This window comes from Candoia aspera, chromosome 2 (assembly GCF_035149785.1).
Source record: "Candoia aspera isolate rCanAsp1 chromosome 2, rCanAsp1.hap2, whole genome shotgun sequence".
In the NCBI taxonomy this organism is placed as follows: domain Eukaryota; kingdom Metazoa; phylum Chordata; class Lepidosauria; order Squamata; family Boidae; genus Candoia; species Candoia aspera.
The window spans coordinates 133,433,059-133,446,556 of record NC_086154.1 but is presented as its reverse complement, the minus strand read 5'-3'; the positions used below and the strand labels follow the sequence as shown (position 1 = coordinate 133,446,556).

Sequence of the window (13,498 nt, the reverse complement as noted above, 5' to 3'; positions counted from 1 at the left end):
AAAGAGGTTTATGAGACCCCTACTTCTTGAGTGGAGCGCCAGTTTGGTGTAGTGGTTAAGGCACTGGGCTAGAAGCCTGGGACTGTAAGTTCTAGTCCCACACAGCCAATTGGGTGACTTTGGGCCAGTCACTCTCTCAGCCCTAGGAAGAAGACAATGGCAAGCCATCTCCCAAAATCTTGCCAAGAATAACTGTAGGGACTTGTCCAGGCAGTCGCCAGCAGTCAACACTGACTTGAACGTCCCCCCCACCCCAAAAAACCTTATTGAGTGAATGAACGGGTTTATAAAGATTGCATAAAAGCTCTGCTACGATGACAAGCAGAATTGGGCCAAATACCTGCCTACCCTATTAGCCTATCCTTTGGGGAGTGCAACAGAAACCTGGGAAAGACGGGACAACAAATGAAAACTAACAACTTTTTTCCTTTTTCCTTTTAAGTGTAAATTAGAGGAAGAAGTCCCAATTTCATGATTTTCCATAAGAAATCAAGAAACGGCATGAGCCACAGAAGAAATATTTTCACAAGTGTCAAGCTGAAGAAGTGGAAGAACCTGTTCCCAGCTCCAGACTAAAATAAGATTGAAGTAAATGGTGCTGGATTTTAGATTTTTCTCCAGAACGTATGTGCAGGATGTTCTATTTATTGTTCCCTTTCTCTGCCCCACTTTTTTTTCTCTCTTTCTAACTGTGCAGGATGCTCTGCAGGTTCCCCCCTTGTGGATAGTCCTGGAAAAATCTGCCCTCTGTTGGAAACCTTAGAGTTCGGTTGCTACTGGCTCTTTGGAGAATGTCCTGAGCTGTCATACTCAAGGCTTCCTGTTTCCCCAACAATTGATTCTTGTTCTTACACCTGGATGGTCCTGGACTTGACCAATATTGCAACATTTAGTTACAGAAGAAAGAAAAAGTTAAGTCATGCTGAAACCTGGAAATTGGAATCTATAAGAAACACTTGTGTCTCCTGCTTGACAGTGATTGGCAGTACTGCTGACAAATGATGATTCCTAAATATGTCATTTTAGAAGTCATTGTGATATCCAATGGTACCGTGTAAAATATTTTTATCATTGTGTCCTTTGGATTGCAAACTTCCAAATCTTGGGTGCTTTATTGCTCCCTAACATTTTGTTAGTTGTTCTGCAAATAGTTGTCTATATATGTTTGCAGTTTCTCTATCTTGGATTCCCTGTCAAATAGACAACTCCTTACTTTTTACTCTTCCCTTTCTTGAAACCTTCCTATTGTTTCATCATTCCATGGTTAGGCTGTTTATACAGCATGCCTTTGTCCCCAGATCTGTAGAAGAAGTTCAAAGTTCCTCACATTTTAGGTAAACTGTTGTATTTTAAGTAAAGAACAGGCAAATAGTAGTTGAGATTAAAGAAATCAGCCACCATGCTGCCGGTGAGAGTGCGATGTGGATGGGAGCAACAGTGCATCCCATTGTAATCCGTTTGATTTCTGAAGCTATTTTGGACTCCTTGTTTTACTCATGAATCCACAGGATTCTCTCTGATTTGACATTTTGATGCAGGAAGCAATCAGATTACTTCCGGTTCAAGGGGAGTGGGGTGGAATTGTCACATGATTTGCTCCCCCATCCTCTAAAATGTACCCTCCATTGGGCTCAAAGTTGGTGCAAACTCAATGCTGTGGTCAAGCCAGCATGTCAGAAGCACTTAGCACACAGGACAGTTTTCTTCCTTATTCAACCTAATAGCCTTCTGCCTTAGAAGACATCTAGCAGCCGTGTTTGGTTGGGAAGAGCACCCAAGTTTGCAGGAAAGCAGGATTCCTTCAGTGACAAGCTGGTTATGGTAATTCAAGCAGCAATGAGGAAGAAACATGATTTTAGAAAGGACCCAAGGCTGACCTTTACAAACAAAGATGCCTCTCAACATTTCCCTTTTACATTACTGACTGCTGGCTCTTGTAAAACAGTAACTGATGTAGCAAACGATAGTTATCTAAGGCAGCGGATCCCAGCCTTTTTGGCACCAGGGACCGGTTTCGTGGAAGACAATTTTTCCACGGACCGGAGGGGAGGGGGGGAGATGGTTTTGGGATGATTCAAGTGCTTCCTCTTTTTCCCGACCTTTTATTCTTTTTTCTTCGCACCGTTTGGAGATAGCAGCCAATGGGCTTGCTTTCTCTGACAGGAGGTGGAGCTCAGGCAGTAATACGAGTGATGGGGAGCAGCTGTAAATACACAGGCTGTATATTTGCTCGCTCGCCCACCGCTCACCTCCTGCTGTGCAGCCCGGTTCCTAACAGGCCACGGACCGGTACCAGTCCGCGGCCTGGGGATTGGGGACCCCTGATCTAGGGAACTGTGTCTAGAATGGTGCACCCATCCTAGGCCATTTAGAGTAATAGATATCAGCTCTTCTATCAAGTTTTGATTAACTTCTAAACCTTTCTGTAGCTTCAGTTATGTAGACCTTTATTTGCTAAGTCCATTGAGGATGTACAAGCTGCAAAAGGAAATTATTTATTTCTCCATTCCCAAGTGAAATGGGGCCTGTGCAAAGGGCTTGGCCATAGTGTATGTGTATGTGAATGCTACTATCTTGTAAAATCTCCCTCTGTGCTGGGGCAGAAAACCTTCAAGGTTCTGGCTCTCTTTGTTTCAGCAAGAGTCCCTATGTCTCTCTTGCTACCTTGTCCTATACCTCAAAGTCCATACCAACCCAGGTAACCACATTTCCTTGAGTTACCTCCTAAGGAGGTGTTTGTAACTTGATTAACTCCTCCCGGTGTATAATATAGCAGATTAGAAACTGACATTGGCTCTGTTCATCAGCAAGCTACCCTTTTCATACATAGTTGAGGATGCAACTGTTGCAGACTTTTTGAATTCTGAAATTATCCTGGCTTTCTTTGTTGTTTAAAAAGGTACTTACCTTTCTTTTTATTCCTTTTATTCCTCTACTTCTGCTTTATCTGTTGTTTGTCCTTTTATAACCATATCTGAGCTTGATTGATTATGTGCCGTCAAGTCAGTGTTGACTGTTAGTGATCACATAGGTAGATGTTCTCCAGAACAATATGTCTCCAACCTGGTCCTTCCGCTCTTCCTATGGCGCACCTATGATTGTTGTAATCAAGTCCATCCATCTTAATGCTGGTCATCCTCTTCTCTTTCCTTCCACCTTTCTCAGCATTATAGACTTCCTGAGAGAGCTGGGTCTTTGCATAATGTGTCCAAAATTTAATCATTTGAGTCTAGTCATTTGTGCCTTGAGGGAGAACTCTGGATCAATTTGTTCTATGATCCATGTGCTTGCTTTCCTGGCTGTCCGTGGTACTTTCAAGAGTCTTCTCCAACACTGAAGTTCAGAAGCATCAGTACTCTTCTGTCTTGCTTCTTCAGCTTTTGCTTCCATATAGTGTTACAAGGAAAACCACTGCCTGCACTCTTCTGATCTTTGCAACATAAACATGTTGTGACTTTGGAATATCTTTTCCAAGGCCTTCTCCAAGTGCCACTCTACAGTGTGCTTCTTGACTGCTGTTTCCTTTATTGTTGAGAGTGAACCGTAAAAGACAGAAGCTGTCCACCACTTCAGTATCTTCATTGTCAAGTCTAAGGCTAAGCATAAACACTGAATAAATAAGGAAAAAGTATGCAGCCTTGTCTCACTTCTTTGCAAACCTGGAGCCAGTATGTTTTGCCACATCTGGACTGTGGCTTTCTGTCCTGTATAGAGGTTTCACATGAGGACAGTGACATGGTCCGTGATTCCTCTTTTCCTAAAACATTCCATTGCTTGACATGGTCAACACAAAGATATTTCTATAATCGGTGAAGTATATACTACTTCTTTTTGGTATTCTTTGGTTTTCTCAATTATCTAGCATGCATCAGCAATAATATTTCTTGTTTCTTGGCTTTTTCTAAAACCAGCTTTAATAGCTGACATTTCCCTTTCCATGGAAGGCGCTAATCTATGTTGGATAATATTATTTTCTTTGCATGTAAAAGTAAGGGTATTGTACAATAGTTTGCACACTAAGTCTCCTTTCTCTGATACACTGATTTCTTCCAGTCTATTGGCCATTGTATTGTTCTTCAGAATGCTGGCATAATTTGGTTAGAAACTTTACTGATTCTTCTTCTGTCTTTGCCGTATTTCTGTAGATACTTCATCAGTTACTGTAAGCCTTCTGACTTGGTAATGGCCAGAGTGCTGATCTGATTTCATTTTCTAGTACTAGAGGTTCTTGTAAGTAAGAAATATTTTCCACTATACTGTAGACATCCAGTATACTCCTTTCATCTTTGTTTGATCTTTTCCACTAGTGTTCTTTAGTCTACCAATTTGAGATTGGAAACTCCTTCTGAGGTTCCAGATCTTTTGAAAAACTTTGCTTTCCCTGTCTGTTCCATCTTTGATGTCTTTACAGATGTTGTCGTAATACTGCTATTTGTCTCTTTGAAATTCTTTAAGTTCCTTTCTTCGCTTTGGCTTCTTTTCTCTTTCTTCTTTGCAATTTCTACGGCTTGTTCTGACATCCAGTCTGCTTTCTTCTCTCTCATAGTCTTTGCCAATCTCTTTTCACACTCATTTTTAACAGCTTCTCTGATTTCATTCCACAGTTCCTCTGGTTCCCTATCAATGAGGTTAAAGACTTTAGAGTGATTCCTCATGTTCTTGAAAATGATGGCTATATGCTTAAGATAATATCATGGAAATTGTTTGGTTTTGTTTAAAACCAAACTTTAGTTTGACTTGAAAGTTGCACATGAGTAGTTTGTGATCTGTTCCACAGCTCCTGGTCATTGTTGCTGTTATAACTGAGCTCTTGCACTTCCTTGTACTAGTACTAATAATATAGTCAGTTTGATTTCTGCGCACTCCATCTTGGGATATCCCTGTATATCAGTGTCGCTTTGGTTGTCTGAATATTATTAGCAATGAAGAAATCACTGATTGCATTTTTTGTCAGTTTCAGATTGAACTTGACCATATAACTGGTCAGCCTCCTTTTCAGCATCAGAGGTTGGAGCATAAACTTAGATAATCAAATCAAATAATGCTTTATAATTAAAGTGTTATCTGCAAAGATAAATTTATAATATTTGGTCATTGACAGGATTGTCGATGTGACCAAACACGGGTAAGAGCTGCTATTAAAGCCCACTTCGTGGCAATTTGTGAGGCCAAGAGGCAATACTTCTCTGCACAAATTGCATCTGCAGATAATTGCCCAGCGGCTCTTTTTAAGGTGACCTGTCTCCTTCTGGTTAAGGAGGAGTCAGGGGTGTACTGCAGGGGCGTGCTGAGGAATTTGCAGATTTTCTGACAGATACAATCACTCAGATTCATTCCCAGCTGGATGCCAGTGTGGATAATGGTCTGGTGGAGATGCCTGGGGTAGGTTCTTGACCAATTATCTGGGAATACTTTGACCCTGTTACTCCTGAGGAAGTGGACAGGATCCTAGGGACTGTGAGCTCAGCCACCTGTGTGTTGGGTCCATGTCCCTCCTGGCTAGTAAAAGCCTCCCGGGAGGTGACATGTGGGTGGGTACTGGCGGTGACGAAGGCATCTCTGGAGGAGGGGGTTGTGCCCCAGCCTTTTAAAGAGGCTGTGGTTCACCCCCTCCTTAAGGAGCCATCGCTGGATCCCACCCTGACGGACAGTTTTCATCCTGTCTCCAACCTCCCCTTTTTGAGGAAGGTTGTTGAGAAGGTAGTCGTGCTGCAGCTCCAGAGGATCCTGGATGAAACGGATTATCTGGACCCCTTTCAGTCAGGATTCAGGCCTGGATATAGGACAGAAAAGGCATTGGTTGTGCTTTTCAATTGTCTCTGGCAGGAGCGGGATAGAGGGTGTGTGACCATCCTGGCTCTACTTGATGTCATGACCTCGTTGCAAGGCACAAAGAGCCTCACAATGTAGATCATGATCATTAAGAAATAGAGGAAGGAGATAATCAAACTAGGGATTAACACAAGCACCCAAAAGCACCCACACCCATGGACCCATAGGCAGCTGAAAAGAAGGGCATCGGAGGAACAGAGATAAGCCGCACCTGGTGCCCCAGAGGACACAACCGACGCCGGGAGACAAAGGAAGACACCGGGAAAACGCCCAGGCAGCCATCAAGGGTCCCATCAAGAGGGATCGGGACAATGCAGGGTGGGGGAGCCCGGGGCAATACAAGAGGGTATAAAAGGGGCACCTCCGCACCACCACCCCCGTTTTTCGTTCTGTCCACCACCCCGTTTTTCGTTCTGTCAGCTATCATTCCAATAAACCAGAAATCCTTAATACCCATTAAGTGAGTCTGTGTCTTATTGCGAAGCGAGACTGACCCTGACACTTGACCTCTCAGCAGCTTTTGATACCCTTGACCATGTTATCCTTCTGGAGCAGCTTTGGGGGTGGGGGTGGGCACTGTTTTGTCCTGGTTTACCTCCTTCCTCCGGGCCATTTCCAGTTGGTGTTGATCGGGGGCGAGAGGTCCCGCCCTCGGCCCCTGCTTTGCGGGGTGCCACAAGGGTCGGTGCTCTCTCAACTCCTGTTTAACATCTACATGAAGCCGCTGGGTGAGATCACTCCATCACCACGGGGTGAGATATCATCAGTATGCTGATGATACTCAGTTGTGCATCTCTGCCCATGGTGAGTTAAGCGATGCCACAACCGCCCTCTCCCGATGCCTGGAGGCTGTTGAGATCTGGAAGGGGAGCAACAGGTTGAAGTTGAACAGCAAGACAGAATGGCTGTGGGTTCAGGGCTGTGGTTTCCAGAGAATTGCCATCTTTGGTCTTGGATGGGGTTGCATTGCCCCAGACAGACCCTGTGGGTAACCTGGGGGTTCTCCTGGACTCACAACTCCTGCTGGAAGAGCAGGTGGCAGTCATGGCCAGGAGAGCCTTTGCACAACTGCATGTTGTGCACCAGCTACACCCATTCCTGGACCAACAGGCCCTTCTCACAGTCACCCATGCCCTGGTCACCTCCCATTTGGACTATTGTAATGTGCTCTACATGGGGCTGCCCTTGAAAAGTATCTGGAAGCTTCAGTTGGTCAAAATGCAGCAGCCTGCATAGTTCTGTGCAAGCCTAGACTTGCCCATGTGTCACCTCTTTTGCAGGAGCTGCATTGATTGCTGATTTGCTTCCGGGTCCAATTCAAGGTGCTGGTTATCTCCTTTAAAGCCCTACATGGCTCAGGGCCAGGTTATTTGCAGGACCGCCTTCCCCAGTTACATCCACCCGGCCCACCAGAGCGGGGAGGCAGGGCATGTTGCCGGTCCCTTCAGTTAGGGAAGTACATCTAGTGGGGCCGAGGAAAAGGGCCTTCTCCATGGTGGCTCCCTCCCTTTGGAACATCATTCCCCCAGATATAAGATTGGCCCCCACCTTGCTCCTGTTCCGGAAGGCCCTGAAGACGTGGTTCTGTCAACGGGCCTGGGGGCCTCAGGCTGCTTCGGAGCCAATCAAGTGGCTGATGTGTGTCCTAACTGCCAGGAAACACGCTGAGACAAGGAACTGTTCTCTAATGTTTTATTGCTTGTACATAACAGGAATCCTAACAAACTGAAGAAGCGTGGGAAAACCCCAGCCATATAAACCCCAAAGGTTAAGGCGGTTTTGATCTGTGTCTCTTTGAATGGCTACCTAATTCCTCAGTGCTACGCATGCGCTTAACAGTCTGGATGGGAGGCCCCTGCTCGCCATCCTTACTCATGACAATGTGAATGTGTTTGCTGATGCCAGGTGTGTGTGTGTGTGGTTATCTATTGTGTTTTTATTGTGTTTTTATGGTTTTTAATTCTCTAAGCTGCCCAGAGTCACTGTGTGTGAGTTGGACAGCCTTATAAATCTGTTAAATAAATAAATAAATGAATAAAATTGTACCTATGTATTTTCTTGCTGTAACTTTTCTGACCATGAAAGCATTGCCAATATGATCTTCTGACTGAAAGCGGTAAATTCCAGTTCATTTCAGTTAACTGATGCCTAAGATATCAACATGTAGTTGATTCATTTAATCTTTCACTGTGTTGAGTTTTCGCATGTCCACACTTCTTACATTTCATATTTCAACCATAATTCTTTCTTTGCAGTTGAAATTTCCTTTTCCTGCATGACAACATCAGCAACAAGACATCCTGAAGGCTTTAATCTAGCCACATCACAAACACCATTAGTGCGGCTGACTTCTGGTGGGAATATGGCCAACTGAACAGCTGTCTGCGAGCTCTGCGGACAGAATTGACAGTGGAGGCTTTTGGGGGTGGGGCATGGGTAGGTTTCTTCCTGAAGCCCAAGAGCATTTTCATGACAAAGAAAACACTCAGAATCATCCCATTTGTTCTCCAGGACGCAGTCTCGTAGCCAGAGAATTGCAAACAGCGTTCATGAGGATCCGGTAAGGGTGGCGGGGACGTCATCATTTCCAAGCTCTGCTGCAGCCTTAAAGGGACACTAGGTCAAGCCACCCCATTTCTAAATCACCCAATTTATATATATTTTTAAAGCTTATGTACTGTAGAGGCTTTCTACAGCAAGAAGAATCGAAATCTCTTGGTGCTTATCATTATTTCTGGATTAATTTCAAAAACTTTTTTTAAACTTTGGCTTATTTCCCATTTAAACATTAAGGAGGACTGAGAATAAATAATAATCTCCCCACTATTATTTCTGTATCTAATTTGAAGGATTTAATATTTTCCTGCACCTTGAAGCTGTTTTGAGTTTTGAGTTTTCTGTTCAATTTCCTCGGGAGCCCTAGGTGCTGCTTAGCATACTTTCCTTTTTGTCAGTTACTCTCTGAAACCTTTCATTAACCCATTAGCTCCTATATTCGTGAGCCAAGTATCCAGGGGGCGCCATAATCTACTGCCTGAAATATGGAGGATTTCAAGATTTTCTCAGAGCTTTGTTCTGAGCTTTGTTATGATTTCAGACAGATTTTCCATGACACCCTTCAAGTTATTCTGCAAGATATTTGGGATATTGCAGAAAATATCAGTTTTAAAATCTGTCAACAATCTGTGGATGTTCTGGAGGAAGAAAAAGAGTTCATTACCAACAGTGAGATTGGACTATCTGAAGAAATGCCAGGTGATGAACACACTTTGGTGATGAAGGGGTTAAGGCAGTTCGACTTGCAAGATACTGACTGGCTTGTTTTTCTCAGGGATTGTTTTGGGAATGAAATGGCTCTGTTCTGTGGGAGGCTTTCTGCTGAGAAGTCTGATCTCTTAAGGGGGGCAGTTGGGCTGTTTGATTGTTTTATGAAAAATGCCTTATGTGTAATATGGAGACAAGTAAATGTTCTGGTATATTTTGATGTGGGATAAAAAAATTAAGAAGATGTATTTGGTTTGATATTAAGGCTTATATGATTCCATTTTTCTTTAATGATTTGACTGGATTTTTTAAAAGGTTTGTTTATAAGGTATTTGTAAGGTACAATAATAATTGCTTGGTTTTTAGGTTTAATAGGGTTAAGTTTGTTGTAGTATTATTAATTATAAAAGTAGACAATTTATATGTTTTTATAATTTGATTTTTGTTATAGTGGACAGAAATATATAGAATAGTGGTAGGAAGGAAATAATTAAATAAATGTTGCTTTTCTCGGGGGAGGGAAGTTGATTTAGAGATCTATATATTTCTTTTTTTCTATAAGGGGAAGGAGCAATTGCATTATTGCAATTGTGATTTGTATATGTGCTAATGGAAGGATTTATAGAAATAAAGTGATCTTGGTTTGATATAGAGTAAGGGACTGCGAGAGCTGGACCATAAGGAAGGCTGAGAGAAGGAAGATCGATGCTTTTGAACTGTGGTGTTGGAGGAAAATTCTGAGAGTGCCTTGGACTGCAAGAAGATCAAACCAGTCCATCCTCCAGGAAATCAAGCCAGACTGCTCACTGGAGGGAACGATATTAAAGGCCAAACTGAAATACTTTGGCCACATACTGAGAAGACAGGACACCCTGGAGAAGATGCTGCTGCTAGGGAGAGTGGAGGGCAAAAGGAAGAGGGGCCGACCAAGGGCAAGGTGGATGGATGATACTCTAGAGGTGACGGACTCGTCCCTGGGGGAGCTGGGGGTGCTGACGACCAACAGGAAGCTCTGGCGTGGGCTGGTCCATGAAGTCACGAAGAGTCGGAAGCGACTAAACGAATAAACAACAACAACAAGGGACTGAATATGGAAATTGCTGCATATTCTTGTCGAAAGTCGGAAGTCACTTTATGTAATCTCCAAAATTCTTTTTTCTTGCATTTTGCACTTTTTTAGTTTTTCTTTTTTTTCTTTTTGTAGTTTTTTGTTTATTTTGTAGTTTTTAATCTTTCTTTTCAAACTTAATAAAATTCTTATTTCAAACAAACACCATTAGTGCACTGAAAAATCCTCAGCTCTTCCTCAGTAATATGTTGAATGCCATCCAACCTAATGGACCCATCATTCAGTGCTATATCGTCAGTCACTTTACATTTTCTATCCATGTGGTTTTCCCGGTAAAATAGAGGAGTGGTTGACCATGGCCTTCTCCCATGCAGTATGAAATGGTGCCTGTACTGTTGTCAGGGAAGTGATCATCTGCTTCCAGCATCTGCCAGTAATGCTGCTGTCTGGTACAGGTGCCGTGGTTTTCATGCCTTGGGTCTCCCTGCTGGGAGTATATATTCTTAGAATCCACTCCTGATATTCTTCACTCATCCCTCTCAGGAACACCCCCTTGCCTGATGAGGCACATAGCCTAGACTTGAGGGGGATACTTGAGCTAACTTACCTTACATATGTTTCTTCACATGCTCTTTTCTCTACCTTTTATGTAACATCCTTAGACTGTGCCTGATCGTGATTAATCAGATAAAGAATTTATGTCTCGAGGGAAAGCAGAAGATTTAAGGAATTTTCTTGTCTCCCATCCTGCTGTAAGGTTCAGGGACTGCTTGTTAGAATAACAATCAGAGCCTTGGTATAACCTGTATATCAAAGCCTCTGTTGCATTTCATTCAGTAATGTTTTCATGCCATGAGGAATATTCCCATCTCACATTGTGGTTTTCTTTCTGTATTTCTGAACCACACCTTCCCTCCTTTGTTGGGTAACCACCACTCACTGAGACATAAATGGGCTAAAAAAAAAGATGGCCTGGATCTGTCTAGTGTGTCTGTCTGTCTGCCTGTCTGTCTATCATCTAATACATGGAAATGAGTTGGAATTATCCTTTGCTTGGGCTGCAACACTCTCATGCTGAATGCATGCATGCATGCATTGGGCAAGGTGATAGAAGAGGTTGTGCATCTAGCCTCAACAGCTGATGCAGGCCATTCATTGATCCATGCATATATGCCACCCTTAGAAGCAATGAGACAGACACTAAGTAAATAACTCCCAGCAGTAAATTATACAATGTAAGCAACTTTTACTATATGGCTATTATACCTATAAGAACAAAAGGGGGGACTGGGGGACCCCAAAATCAGTAAACAATAGGCATAACTATACTGATATTTAGGGTGCGCAATAGAATAAGCTAGAAGCCATTACAATAACAGATAATTTGCACAGAACAACTATCCAAGAATTAAAAACAACCTCTTTGTTCGAAGTTCCAGAGAAAGAAGCACATTAGAATAACTACGCATGATCAAAGACTAGGCTATTTTTACCCTAAATTGATATTGTTTGTTCCTGATACAGTAAGCAGGAAGATGACGTATGTAACCAGGTTGATAAAAGTGCTTGTTCACATGTCATTTTTGTTTTCTCCTCTAAGAGAACACCCTGTAGCTACAGATCAATAAAAGCTTCAAAGCACTCTTCAGCTGTTGGTAGTACTAGACTGAGATCAAGAGAGAAAGCTTCTTCTATTGTATTTTAAGTTAAAAATTTATTTATTTAGGGAAAAAAAATGTGAAAAACAAGGGAAGAGTTGTGTATATGAATATGGACAGATACACATATATGTATAGTTACCTGTCCCTTAAAAGCTGCTTTAGGGTTTAATGTTTTCAAGAAATGCCATTCTCTTGGTTTATCCATCGGAAGCATTTTTCTTGATAATGTGAGGGTGCTTTCTATGTGGTGTCACCCAAGCCAGAGAATTCCACTCAGGCTAGCATCCTCTTCTGCCATCAAGCACACATATTTTTACTTAGGCAAATGTGCCCCCCAGCCAGCTTAACTGACCTTGACCTTGAAAAAAACATGATTGTGCTGTGTTGATACTTGGATGGAAAACCAGGAAATCCCAGGGTTGTCTGTTAGACTAATGTGTGTGTGTGTGTCTATATGTGTATGTACAGTATATGTTGATGTATCTATACTGTATATGTATATATGACAGAAGATTTTATATGTGTATATATATATTTATATTTATATATGTGTGTGTGTGTATATATACTGTATGTATGTATATGTGTGTGTGTGTGTGTGTGTATATATATATATATATATATATGTATGTATATATATGTATATATGTATGAATGACAGAATTCATGGACCCCTCTGTGTAATTTTCTTGGCCATAACATGGAAGTGGCAAACCACTTCCCTATTATTGCCAAGAAAATTATACAGAGGGGTCCATGAATTTACAAGGGGTCAAGTTCAGCTCCAAAGTGACTTACTCTTTGTGCATGACTTCTTGCAGGAAGGGGGGGTCAGTGGGGGGCTGGTTCTGTTGTTGTGATTCTGTTTCTAGAAGTCTTTAAATTACATGTTTCATTGTTTTTTAATTAAATTTCTTTTGTTTGTAATACTAGGGTTTATAAGCACCATTTCCTGGCTGCAAAATGGGATGGATGGGTGGATAAATATGTCCAATGATCAGTGAAAAGAAGAGAAAGGGTGGTATGTGTGGAAAGCACCATGGCTCCCAACATTTCATCTTCATCTCAGAGGTTGCAAAGAGCTATTGGGTAGGCGGAGGAAGAAACATCTGTCTGGCTGCTGTTTTCACTCATTGCTGTTGCTAATTCTTCTCCAAGGAGAAAGGAAAAGCTGTGGAGTGGTATTTGGGAGAGAGAATCCATTGGAAGTGAACAATGGACTCTTAAGAAATGGGAAAGAAACTTTTTGGGAAATGTTGAGTCTGGAGGGGAGAACTGCAGATAGTGATGGGGACACTGCCTCTCTCAATGCCACCTCATCCCCCAAAGATCCTTTCATGCAAAGGGAGAGATGTGTTCAGAGGCGCATCTACAGAGTTCCAACATGCAGCATGAGGTTTTGTCAAACTAATGGATTCTCCCCAGCCTTGAATGATGATGGTGATGATGATGATGATATAAAAGAGAATGACAACAACAATAATAATAGCAATAGCCAATCCTGTAACAGCCCCTGCTGGCCAAATCTGGCATTGAGTTCAGGGTTCCATATTCCAGATGGGAGAAAGTATAATGCCAGGCAAAGATTTTATCTTGTATCTCTTTCCATCCAACAAGCTTCAAGAGGTTAAGCGCCTAGTGCTTAGTGGATGGAAGAGGACTTACCATTCTG

The 13,498-nt window shown here is 42.4% G+C and overlaps 1 long non-coding RNA gene across 1 annotated transcript; it reads left to right on the top strand.

The window, feature by feature from the left end:
• Positions 1-495: 495 nt before the first annotated feature.
• On the top strand, positions 496-1,047 carry LOC134492403 (uncharacterized). Its single transcript, XR_010067438.1, has 2 exons — positions 496-588; positions 698-1,047. It is a non-coding gene; the product is annotated as an uncharacterized LOC134492403 (long non-coding RNA).
• The last annotated feature ends 12,451 nt before the right edge of the window (positions 1,048-13,498 follow it).